At 35.5% G+C, this 13,549-nt stretch overlaps 1 pseudogene; it reads right to left on the reverse strand.

Annotated features, from left to right (window-relative positions):
- Window positions 1-4,006: 4,006 nt before the first annotated feature.
- On the reverse strand, window positions 4,007-6,451 carry LOC117721299 (large ribosomal subunit protein uL16-like; annotated as a pseudogene).
- Between the last annotated feature and the right edge of the window lie 7,098 nt (window positions 6,452-13,549).

Consider the following 13,549-nt stretch of genomic DNA (forward strand, 5'->3'; position numbering starts at 1 on the left):
AGGTCTTAAAATATTATTACTATTCTTGTTAATATTGAGACCCTGTCTCTGATAATACAATGTTATCCTATCAAAAACCTAGGAATATAGTAAGCTCTATACTTTATCTACAATGTGAGATGCTCTTTAAATCCTCAGAACCACAAGAAAAAAATAAAAAAGATGAATCTTATGATGGGTTGACCAATAATAGACCCATGGTCAAGATGAAAGCAATAGATTCTCTCTGCCTCTTGATAAAAGTTCTTTTCATTAACAGGTATATTTGTGAACACGAGGATGTTGTCGCTCATCTGTCTCACAATTCTATGACAGGGAAGAAAGAAGAATTGTCAAGCTAATGCAGTTGGAAAGAATTGGCGATGTTGTTCTCTAAGCTCCATATTTCTTTTGCACAGTTCTTTTATAGGGGAACTATTCCAGTCATCCACTGGGACAGGTTCTTTCTTACAAGTCAATATAGACAGTGCTTTGGTCTCCATTTGACATACTTTTTACTTTCCACATTGCGTGGGAGCTGTATTGAAAAGATCAGAGCCATCATAGAGGTTTTTTTAGTGGCTTTAGATACCTTTGTCATGCTTGGACAGATAGCTATGATCAATAGGCTGAAGAGAACAAATTTTGTTAAGAGCAAAACTTCCCAGAGTGGAGGAGGGATATGTTAATGCAGCATGACCCAGTGTGTTGCCATAGTAACAACAAATATCTAATCTTTATTAAGAGCTTTCTTTGTGACAAGAATTGCCTAAAAATCTAGTACTTTTAGCAATCTATTTGTTTCCATGATAACCATGTTAGAGAGATGAATCTGAAACAAAGAGAAAACGGGTGGCTTACAAAGGTTGAGGAAGAAATGTGTCACAAGGAACTGATTCTACAAATTCTTGCTGTTGTGTGGTATGTGCAAACACTGGGCTGTAAACTAGAAGCCTTTAAGAGTAAACTAAAGACCATGTAATGCTCTCCAGCCTTAGTACAAGGAACACTGGTAGAAAAGAAACACTCAAAATTTCTGTGGTAAACTTGCAAGGTTACTCTACTCAGAGTGAGTATCTAGAATCTTAAAATAACCTGGTGGTTTCCATTGATGTGAGCTGATGCAGTGGGAGACTGGAAAATGATAGGGAACTTGATAATGACTTTAAAATCTCACTCTACTCATCCTTGTTTTGCATATTTATAGTGTGCACAGCACAGGTCTCAGGATGCCAAAGATGACTGATTTTTTCATAAAGAGAGCTTGTCAGGCCGATTAGCTGAGAAAGGCTCTCTTGACTGTTCAGCTGAGAAAAATTGAAGAAATTTTCTTTGATCCTGGAGAATATCATAATGACCTGCTATGCTGTGAATGTGCCTCCCTCTTGTCCCATAATTCAGACATGATGAGCATAGTAATATCAAGGCTTTTGAAAGTGATTGTATCATGAATCCAATTGATCATCAATGGGATTAGGTGTCCTCACCTTATTTTGCCTCTTTCTTCTGCAGTTTAAGGAGGGAATAGCAACGACTTCCTAACAGACATTAGTTCCTTGAGTTTTGAAACCTGAATGTTCAATAAATCTGAATTCTTGACACATTACTTAGTAGTCTATAGTTTTAGCATCACTGACAAGAAGGAAATTTGCACTAACAAATGGAGTGTTGTTATAACACATCCCAAGGAGATACATGTGACTGTACAGAAATGGAGAGAGGATAAAAAAGTCCTTTGTCATTGGGTACATCACTGAGTGTGAGAGTGTTCATAAGAGAACAAGCCATAAATAATGCCCTATTTTATTAGATTACATCAGTGCTAAAAACCCAGCTTGTTAGTGGAAATATGAACAGTTAAAAATATTTCTGATGAGGTTCCAAATAAAAAATGGGAAACACTATTGTAGAAGTCATAGAACGGACTTCTATTCCATAATTCCTAAAACTCAGTTTAGTTACGTACATTACTTAGGGCTTCATAGAGAGAAGAAACTGAAGCTATGTATTATAATATTTGGTTGAAGAAAACTAAGCAGAAGAATATCGAAGGCACAGTGTAGGGCTTCTCTTTCTCTTCTCTTAACTGTAGTAAAACAGAAGATGAGGCAAATAAAGAGTTTAAGATTTCTTTGTCTATCGAGGAAAAGTAAAGACTTACAACATTGGTAGCCAGGTCATATGAGAATTTAAAAAGTATATTTAGGATAGATAACCAATGGAGTGGCAAAGCGATTGATTGAGAGTTTAATAAGAAAAGAAAGATACTAAATAAAACAATGAGAGAATGTTCTCTAAGCATTTTGGAGATATAGCGAGGCTTCCATAACCATCTCACATCTAGAATGATAAGGAATATCTTACAGTGAAGGGCCCAGGTCATCAGTGAAAACTCTGGGATCAGTGTGCAGAGCGATCACAAGCTTCTCTCTCTGCATTCTAGTGCATTACTCAAGTGAGATGAGGTCACCTCTGTCACTGTCAATGGAACCACAGATGGAGAGATTTTAGATGTCCATGCTGTTAATACTGCAAACATATAGCTTATAAAATGGAAGTATGGTTACTTTCATATGTCAAGGCAAGCATCATAGAATCTCAACACCGTAGGAAAATGTCTAGAGAAAATTCTATTTATAGGTTAATGGAGGCCTTTTGTTAGACTCATCTTTCACTATACCAAATGGTTGACAGTACTTGCCCATTATGGTTTGCTTATACAGTGTAATATATGAATTCACATGCTGAATGCTTAAAGACCATCCCAACATTGCTCTTTTGGTTACTACCTGGAAGAACTAAATCACAGGCATCATGTCTATGAAGGTTATTTGTACCCAGTCTTGCTTTTCTTTCCCTCTCTACTTTTCAGCTCCCATGAAGTTTCAGCCACATGCTTTAACTATTATTAGCTTTAGGATTTCTTCAAGATCAATGCAAATATATCTAGCTTTACTAGAATTAAAATCTCTGAAATTATAGGCAAAATGGTCCATCTTTAAACATTATTTCTCTCAGGTGTTTGTCAGAAAGAAAAAGTCTGACTGACACAGAAAATTGATACTAATAATTGGAGTGTTGTGATAATGTCTGAAAGATTGTAAAATTTAGAGGTCAGGAAAGGTTGCTGTGAAATACAAGAAGGCCAATGAACTCAGCTGTTAGCACAATGAGCTTGGGGGGTAACAAGGCTCCATCTCTAGTAAAGGAGATATTAATTGAGAGTTTGCAGAATGAGGTTTTTCATACATATAACCTCTGTTGGGTTGATCATGCTCCATTGAAAGATATAACACACACACATACAAACATATATATACACATACATATGTACATATATACATACATAAATATGTGTATGTCTGCATATATATATGCATACATACATGTGTGTGGGTGTAAATAATGTTGAGAGGGGCATTGAGGCATTAAAAAGATGGATATTATCAAAAACAGTGAATATAAATATGAAATTCACAAAGAATATGTATCAATAGAAACAGAAACTGACTGTAGTTCATGGATCTAGTAATGTTTGGAGAGGATATCAAAGAAAAAATTGTTGGAAATGCATATTTATATGCATTTTGTAGGGTGCTCAGATGGCCAGGATATAAATATGAATGCTCACAGTAAAGACAAAAGGTTTCAGATAAAAATAATAACACTATTAAAATTTAACTAGAACCATTTGTGTTTTGCTGTGATAGAAAAAGGGTGGGGGGAAGAGTGACACATGCTTTTCATCCTGGCACTTGAGAGGCAGAGGCAGGTGGATTCTATGAGCTCTAGGTCAGTATGATCTACATAATGAGTTCCAGGATAGCTAGATGTACAAAGTGATGCCATGTCTCAAAATACAAAAAGTAAAACAAAAGCAAAACAAACAACACCAAAACCATCAAACCCTTGTCTATTTAATAATATATTGTGGAGAGAAGACCTAAAAGAGATTTTTTTTTCTAGACTGGATGTGAGATTTCATACTGATTATGATTTAGTGGGGAATGGAACACTGTTGAAGACCTTAGAGATGCAGGGCTCTCTACTTGTCCAGGGGATCATGATTGGAGATATATTTGACACCACAGCCATCAGGAATGAGCTGTTTCTCAGCAACCATGTCTTCAAATCCATCTGCTTTAAACTTGGTAAAGCCCCACTTCTTTGAGCTATGGATCTTGTGGAGGCCTTTGAAGTTGAACTTGGCTCTTCACATAGCCTTAATCACATGTTCCTTACTCTGCAGCTTCATATGGATGGACATTATGTCTTGCCCTTTGTGCCCTGGGACTTCCTGTAGGTACCACGCCTACCTGTCTGGAGCCTCTTAGCTCCAGCAGATGACTTCTTGTTGATATGGATACCATGGATAGGGTGGAGCCTCAGATGGATATGAAAGCCATCCTTGCCACAACTCTTTCTCATGCATTTGTTGGCATCAATATGGGCAGCCTCCAGTGCTTCAGAAGAAAGTTGTCCATATTCATCTGATAGCATGTGGCCACAAAGTGGGAATTCATCAACTTTTGTTTTCTTCAGTCTTAAGTCAAAGATGCAGATCTGAGCTTCAGGGACACCAGCAGAAATGAGACTTTGGTTATGGCTTGCTCTTATTTTACCAGTAACACCGGTGGGTCAGTGACCTATGACAATAGGATTGTCAGTGGCGTGCAAAAGGAAAAAAATGAGATAGAATTTTTTATAAGGAATCTTAACTCATTCAACGTTCAGACTATTAAATAGTTATTGCCAGCTCTTTTTGGCACATGCACAGTGGGGATTAGCAGCAAGAAGCACAATAGGGAAGGTGACTTAAGCACATTAAGAACAGGTCAAGTCCTATTCACAACTCACTCAAGAATTTGAAAGACTTGGTTTGGAAATGAACTCTCAGAAGCATGTTACTAAAAAGAGTATCTAGGAAAAATTTTCTTCATCTTCAATCATACACACACACACACACACACACACACACACACACACACACACACGTATTCAAAAGTTTCCGTGATCATGGTCAAAAAGGATGGTATGGGGTTGGAGAGTTTGCTCAGTGATTAAGAGTCCTCATTTGTTCTAGGAGAGGACCTAGGTTCATTTCACAGTGTCTACCTGGCAGCAAACAAATGCCTACAACTCCAGTCCCTGGGGATGTGATACCCTCTTCAGACCTCTGAAAGCATCAGACCCACATTTGCTGTACATATATACATGTAGACATACATACTTGACGTAGTAGTATCAGAATTGCCATGAAGAAGCCATGGGAAGGGAATGCTTCAAGTTATGAGAATGAGGCCAAAGATGTTAAAGATGTTAAGAATATCAACTGTCTACCAGAGAAGACCAGAGAATCAGCAGAGCTAGCTCAAGATAGAGAGAATGTGGGGTATAGATTAAAAAGCCTCAGTTGGTTTGGGTTTCCCCAAATCCTTGGAATCACACAGCATTATACTGTGTACTGTAGACTCTGTATATTGATATTTAATATTGAAGATGCAGGGATTGTGTCTTGCCTTGGTCCATTGCTTTGTAATCATGTTATCATTATTTTTCTTTGTGTTGGAATGCCTATTCTATAGCATTGTGACTCATAGGATCTTGCACCAAAACTGCATGAGAGCCTCATAGGTAATTTTGGACTTACACCTATAAGCGTGATTGCAACTGGTAAGACAGACTATTATTGGGATCAGACTATCTGTATTTTATGTTATCACAGAGAGTGTTATGTCTTAAATATTAAATGTTCTCATAGATATAAATGTTGAAGATTTAATTACCTCTCCAGTAGTAATATTTTTTCTGTGTTCTGGAAGCTTTAAGATGTGCCTACATGAGAAAGGGAATAAGCAATTTCTAGCAGTAGCAAATTTAAAAAATATTTTGTTTCTGCCCCATCTCTCATTCTTGCTTCCTGGCTACCATGAATTGAGTAGCCGTTGTAACACACTGTTGTTGCCATGGTAGTCTGCATTTCTTCAAGTCTAAAACAATGGATTCAGCTGACCTTGGACCAAATCCATTGAAACCTTAGAGAAAATCAATCTTTCATCCTTTTTAATTGTTCCCCTTAGGTATTTGTCTCAGTGATGACATGTCCCATCTTTCTGTACTATTAGTGTAGAAAGGCTGCAGAGTACTCAATGAATGGAGACAGAAACATGTCCTGTGTTCACAAGAGATATGGAAATTATGCAACCTGAAATTTGTGGACCTCAAAGTTGGAATCCACCCATTTGGAGAAACAGAAAACACACAAAGGAAATAATTCTCAAAGCTCAAATTAAACTGTTTGTCTTGTTGGGTCTTGCAGTAACTATAGAACTGACATATCTTCCTTCTTTTTCTGTGTTCACATTGAAATTAGAATAGTTAACCTAAATCTACCAGTGTATTTTGAAGATACATAACTTACTTGATTTTTAGAAGGTCCCAGCTGGAGAGAAGTAACATCAGGATGAAACATGCCTGGGATCTCATTCACATAGACATTATTTGGGTATACACATCAAATATTATGTTACATTAAGCTAAGATTTTTCAGAGATCTAGACATTTGAAAAAGAATGTACTTTTGTATGCAAAGAGGACATGTTTTTTGCTGGTACAAGCACTGAGTACTATGGTTTGAAGAAATCTCCTCTGAAACTCTAGTATTGATCACATGCAGTGCTATGGTTTGAAGAAATCTTTTCTAAAACTCCAGTACTGATCAAATGCAGTGCTCAGTGTATGACCTTTCAATGTAGGATAAATAGGAAGAATTTTCCATGCTGGGTAACCATGGGTCATGAATTACATGGGATCATGTGTCCTTACAAAAAGGAGTGAAAGAATGAATGGGTAAGTTACAGGTTGGCTTCCCTTGTCCTAATATATCTTATCATGGAAAGAAAGAAAAAAAAGGTCCTTTTTTTCATGCATTTGTATGTTGGTCCTTGTTTTTTAGTATAAAAGGAGGAAGAGCTACATCTCTGTGCTATACATTTTCCTAGCTGGTTATGAAGAACATGACCAAAGCAACTTAAGGAGGAAACAGTTTATATGGCTTGCAAATCACAGTCCTCCACTGAGGAACATCAGAACAGTGAATCAAGGCAGGAATCTGGAGGTAGGACCTTCATGAAGAGACCATGCTGCTTATTGGCATATAGCTCATCATGGCTTACTCAGTTTTCATAATATGCAAAACTACCTGCCCAGGAGAGGTGCTCTCACATCAAACATGAACCAAGAAAACTCCTTCACACACACACACACACACACACACACACACACACACACACACACACTGACTTGGAAGCCAATCTGATGAACTATTTTCTCAGTTGAAGTTCCCTCTTCCCAGATGACCCTAGATTATGTCTCATTAACAAAAACTAACGTTTCTAGTGCTACTTGATTTTAGCTACAAAATGTAGAATAAAAATAGGACTCTGTTAATTATAACACACTGATAGGTTACGGCATGATAGTAAGCTCTAACATTTTCTTGTAGATATATGATCTTATATGGAAAAGTTCTGCTGTAATGGAAAGATTTGAAAGAATAAAATATTCTAATGTAATAAAGGAAATGGGCAAAAGTGTCTAGTTTTCAATGCAATCTGAATAAAATTCAATGTTTTGTTTTCTGTTGTTTTTGAAACTAATATCTATATGTGTACAACATATATTTATGTATGTGTACATACATATAATTTTATTTCTGGCAAGCATTTGCAGATAAAATATAATGAGATGAAATGATTATTGAATATATTCTGAATACTTGAAAATTATTCATTTATTTTTATGGGTGTTAGTGAAACAATTTTTATAAATATAAAGAATGCAAGTGTAACAAATTCCTCTGTCTATAAAAAGACTACTTGAGATCTGTAAATTGGAAAAATCTATTAATTCTAATATGCTGGAATGAATGGCTGGGGCTATTTTTATTAAGAATATGGAGAGATCAAAATAATTCAACTTGATTTTTGAAGAAAAAATAACTATAACATATATTATATCTAGGATAATCAGCCTCATTGTACATCTACTGGAGAGTTGGGCATCCACTCTTCTAATCTTCAAAGACAATGAATTGACTGAGAATTAAAGACTTGTCTCTAGAATTATCTCAACAACAAAGCAAAAGTATCCACACATGTTGGACATCTTATTAATACTCTTTCTCTACTCCCATCTTTACTATCAGAATGAGAAGGAAACCTGTATGATGAGCCATCTAATTCTTCTCATTCATTGGTAGATACCAGATGAATGATATACAGAGGGCATGTTGTTGTTTTAGCTTTCACTTGTACACAGAGGTAATCGTTGCCAGGGAAGAAAATTGCTACAACTACATGTATTTGTTCTGGAAGTATGTTTGTGTGGTTAAAGAGACAATTTAATGGTGAGATAGCCTGAGGTGAAAAGGTATTCACATTAAGCTTGAATTTGATCCCTGGAGCCTACATGGTGGATTGAGAGAAATGACTGTTACAAGTTGTCTTGTGACCAACACATGTGTGTCTTAGTGTTTGCATTCACTCTCAACACACAATAAATAAATGTAAATTAAAATATATTTCAATAAAATTTAAAATAAATCAAGACAGATCATACTAAGTTAACGTTGTTTAGTATGCAAATCTCTGATGACAAAGTACATGACAATAATTAGGATGAGAGATTTAGAAATCATAATTCAAACAAATTTTTATAAGAAAGATGTATTATGATGACACAGACATAAAGCTGAGAGAATAGAAGGTAATATGATATTTGAAGTAAATCATTTGCAAAGTTATATTTCACATAATTTGTTTATTTTTTCTCTTTCATCCTTTTGTTTTCCAAGGATCTTTCAAACTAACATGTCATTTTATCTGTTCTCTAAAAGCCTTTTTTTATTAACCTATAAATTTTTAAATGATGAATATTATTAAAAATCTATGTGGTTCTAAGAGGCTTAACAATCGATTGAGACAGATGCAGATATTTACATCCAAACATTGGACTGAAGTTGGGGACCCCCGGGTTTGAATTTGGGAAAAGTTGGAAGAAGCTGAAGAGAAGAGCAGCCCTATAGAAAGTCTCAACTAACCAGGACCCCGAGATCTCTCATACACTAATCAGGTAGCATACAAGAGCTGATAAGAGGCTCCCAACACATTCATAGCAGAGGACTGCCTGGTCTGGCCTCAGTGGGAGAAGACGTACCTAATCCTTGAGAAATGTGAGGCCTCACTGATAGGGAGGCCTGGGGTATGTGTGGGGGAATCCTCTTGTAGACAGGTGGGAGGAGGACTGGGATAAGGAACTGTGGGAGGAAAGACCAGGAAGGGTGAAATGACTGCAATGTAAAAAAAATAAAAATACTAAAATATATATTAAAAATTGTTAAATAAGAGAGTGGAGAGATGGCTCAATGGTTAAGAGCACTGACTGCTCTTCCCCGAGGTCCTGAGTTCAATTCCTAGAAACCACATGGTGGCTCACAGTCATCTGTAATGGGATCAGATGTATTCTTTTTGTGTCTGAAGACAGCTAAACTGTACTCATATAAATAAAAATTTTAAAAAATCTTTAAAAAATGTAAAATAAAACAGTCAAACAAAAAAGTCTATGTTGTTGAGTGAAAATAAATTAATTTGTCCTGTTTTATTCTATTTCACGCCAACTTAAGCAATGCCAACCATTTGACAAAGTGGGCTCTTTATTTATCTTGAGAGTTTTAAAATACATGATTTAGATTGAGGGAAAACTTGGGTGAATTACAGAAATGATTCATTATGGTTCACTTAGGATGTTAAAAAATGTAAAAAATTAAAGTCCACCTAGTAATGTAAGTCGGCTTTAAATAATCTGGCAGTATTTGAGATGAAAATAAGTATACATAACAAAATAAATAAAGTCATTATTTTTTAGTATATGCTTCCAGTTCCATAGCTCTTTTTTTCTGAAGAAGAGATTTAGAACCTTTTCAGTAGACTTTCTCAAAATATAATTCTAATTCAACTACATTTTCAACCAAATCAGAATATGCAAAGCCCAGCACTGTTGATGCAATCTGGCTTTGTTATACAGTTTACAATTTCCAATGACTCCAGTAACAAAACTGGAGATATGTTTTATTTTACCAGTTATCTCATGTTGTATATGTAGCTCTTGCATAACATCTTTACTAATATTGGATGAAGATTACATTTGATGAACTTTAAAAATTTAGTTTTTGATAAAGCAGAAATGATTAATTCTTATGGCTTTTCTCCAATTGTTTTCCTCTAACCCGTAATCTTCTCTTTCATAAAAAATGGTGTCTTTTAAAGTTTTCCAAAAAAAAAAAAAAAAAAAAAAAAAAAAAGCCACACATCACATACTGGAGGAAACAGAAGTAGCTTTCATGTGTGGAGTATTAAAAAAACCTAACTCTTCGAAAATATCTTGGTATTGGAAATTTTCTCTCAATAAAAGTCACTTCCAATTTGCAGTTATGTTAAAAAAAAGTACTACCAAAGCCACAGAAATGTAAATGCAAGACCAAAAGAGAAGCTTTATTGTGAAGCCAGTGAGTTTACACACACAATTGTATGCACAGAGCAGAGAGATTGGCAGTGGCATGGGATCTTGGAGGGAAGAAATGGAAGAAGGAGGAAGGGGAGAGGGGAAAGAAGAGAAAAAGAGAGGGAGAGAGAGAGAGAGAGAGAGAGAGAGAGAGAGAGAGAGAGAGAGAGAGAGAGAGAGAGAGAACAAAGTGAATTTAGACAAATTATTTACAAGGTACAGGGTTTTGGTTTCCAAGACATTGCATGTCAATAGATAGTGCATTTCAACAGTTTTGAATTATTGGACTATAAAATCTATTAATATTTGTTATAATGTTGAAGTAGTATTTTAGAATATCAAATCCCATGCCCTTTGTACTTTCTGAAACTACATCCAAAGATTTAACAAGAGAGATTTTCTTTGATGAATGATTAATCTTGCTAATACATGTATTTGATAATGGCAATTTTTTGCACAAAATGGAATAATCATATTTTATGCTCATGCTTTTAGGGATTTTTGTTTATGCTAGGCTCCAACTGCAACAGTTTGGAATCATTTAATTTTCACAATAGTTTTGGAAAAATTGTCTACTTTATAAATACCCAATTTACTTCCCTAATACAGGTTTGCAATACAATATTCTTGGTATCAATCTCCAGGAGTAGTTCACCTTTGTGATACCTAATTTTCTAACATCAGAGTCCATGTCATCAGGTTCTGAGATATCCATCCCTCAAGATTTATGCCTAGGGTCTTAAATCTAGAGTCCAAAGCACTCCATAATCTTCCTATGAATTATCACTCTAACCTTATTTTTATCTCTCAATGCTATTATTTTTATCAGTGGTTTCTAGAAATGTTAACTGCCCCATGAAAGAATTAAAAATTTGACCAACAAGAGAGGATGCAAATATTCTCTATAAAAGCTAAGGAAATCTTGTGGTGATGTATCCATTTGTCCCAGACTATCTTTCAACTTATACTATTATCAGAAAGTTAGCCCAATTTATTTTTCAAAGAAATCTTATGGGAATAGATTTTCTTGATGGAATAGTTTTGAAAAGAATGTAATGTAAAAATATTGTGCTTCAACATGATACGTATCCTGGAGTTTCACTGACAAATTGAGATTTTATATCTTTACTCCTACAGATTTTATTACTTAACATTCTTCTCTATTCTTTTTATTTCTTCTTATTGCCAACATAGCATATTGAACCATTAGCTTGACTCAAACTGTATCACTGATACTTTCTGCGATAAGGTCTCAGCACCCAAAGCCTGGTAGCATTTCTTTTTTTGGATTTCCTTATCTCATAATGACAGTATCATTTGTGTCACTACGTAATGCTGGCATTTCCCACTTTCTTATTTGCATGGCATTTCCCTCCTACCCTTATGGCAAACTCACAGAAGTACTGATGCATTAAATGAATTTGGAATCCTAGGGATCATTCACTCATTTTGATTTTCCAGACTATTCTCCAATAGAATGTACACTACAGTGTGTGAAATGTAATAGCAATCATACTCAAAATAATCAGGTTTGAAACTGGAGTCTTGAGTGTTTAAAACTGAAATGTATCTGAGCTTATATTTGTTGTAAATGTTTATGAAAACTGAGTCCAAAGGATGTTATTTTTATATTCTCTGAATATACTTGAAATATAACAACAGGGAACAGCAAACTGAAATAATGAATAAGTAAACTAAAAAGAACTCATAAACCATGATTAGATAATGAATGTAATTTCAATGGTAATCCATAAAATTTAAAAGACGTGAACCAAAACTGTACTTCCTGGCAGGTTAAAAGCTTTATGTGGTACACTGAAAGACTCTTTTTATCTGAAAAATGTAGCACCATATTCTTGCAAATGAACAAATAAATAAATGTTACATAATGAGCCATTTGCCATTTATAGACCAGAAAATAGTAGAAGTCAATTTGGGTATCTTTAGTTCAATTTTATGAGTCCGATGACATAGAAAATATTTCTTCTCTCTCTTTCCCTCCCCCCTCTCTCTAGATTAAGATATCATGTCTCTGTAAGATTAAAGAGGATGGAAAACTTGTTTGTACACATAAGGTAAAGCCAGGTCCGTCATGTAAGTATATCTTCCTTAGAAGCAGAATAGTTTGTTTGCATCCAAACTTAGTGTTACATTTCAGGCCCTAATACTGAAAATCAAAAGGCAGGAAAGAAATTAATACTGTGATGGAGGGACATTCAAAGGGGCAAGGGAAAAGAGGGAACCGGAATAAAAAGAAGGAAATGGAGGCAAATGACGTGGCTTTCTAATAAACATTTGAGCTTGAGTTGTCAGTTGTCTGCTCTAAGCATTAGAGAACTCACTATGACTTTGTGAAAAATAAAATTATGAGCAGACTGCTTCCCAGTGGGTTTGCCAGGATAAATCATCTGCAAAATGTACTCCTAGACAAATAAATTAGTTAACCTGTTGAATACAGTAACTTACTGTTATCCATCTGGATGACAAATAGAGCCAAAAGTGTGTTAGGGACAACATAAATTGAGTCTTCTCATTTTTAAAAGAATTAAGCCTGGAATCCCAGTTGAATCTTCAGGTCAGAAGTGTATTATATTAAACACCAGTGCATCAAGGTTCAATGATGAAAGTATATAATCCACATATTTGGAATTGTATACAGTATTCACGATGACACTTCCTTTGAAATATATTTTATAAAATCATCATTTCTTAATCCCTGTTTTCCCAGGTAGCACTTCTGGTATCTTTGGGTTTAGCTGATCTGATTGGCTCAACACTAGTGCTGTGGTTAGAATACAAAATGCCTCCCTGTGATTCAGCAGCTTAAATGTTTGGTCCAACTGGTATTGCCTCTTGGGAAGGAGGTGAAACCCATAGGTGGTGGAGCCTCACTGGAAGAAGGGGATTACTAGGCACCCAACCTGAAGTTTCATAACCCAGTTCTACTTTATGCCCTTACTCTATTTCTTATGCAGATGTGACTGCTCAGCTCCATCCTTCAGCTGCCATT

Source organism: Arvicanthis niloticus, chromosome 16 (assembly GCF_011762505.2).
Source record: "Arvicanthis niloticus isolate mArvNil1 chromosome 16, mArvNil1.pat.X, whole genome shotgun sequence".
In the NCBI taxonomy this organism is placed as follows: Eukaryota; Metazoa; Chordata; class Mammalia; order Rodentia; family Muridae; genus Arvicanthis; species Arvicanthis niloticus.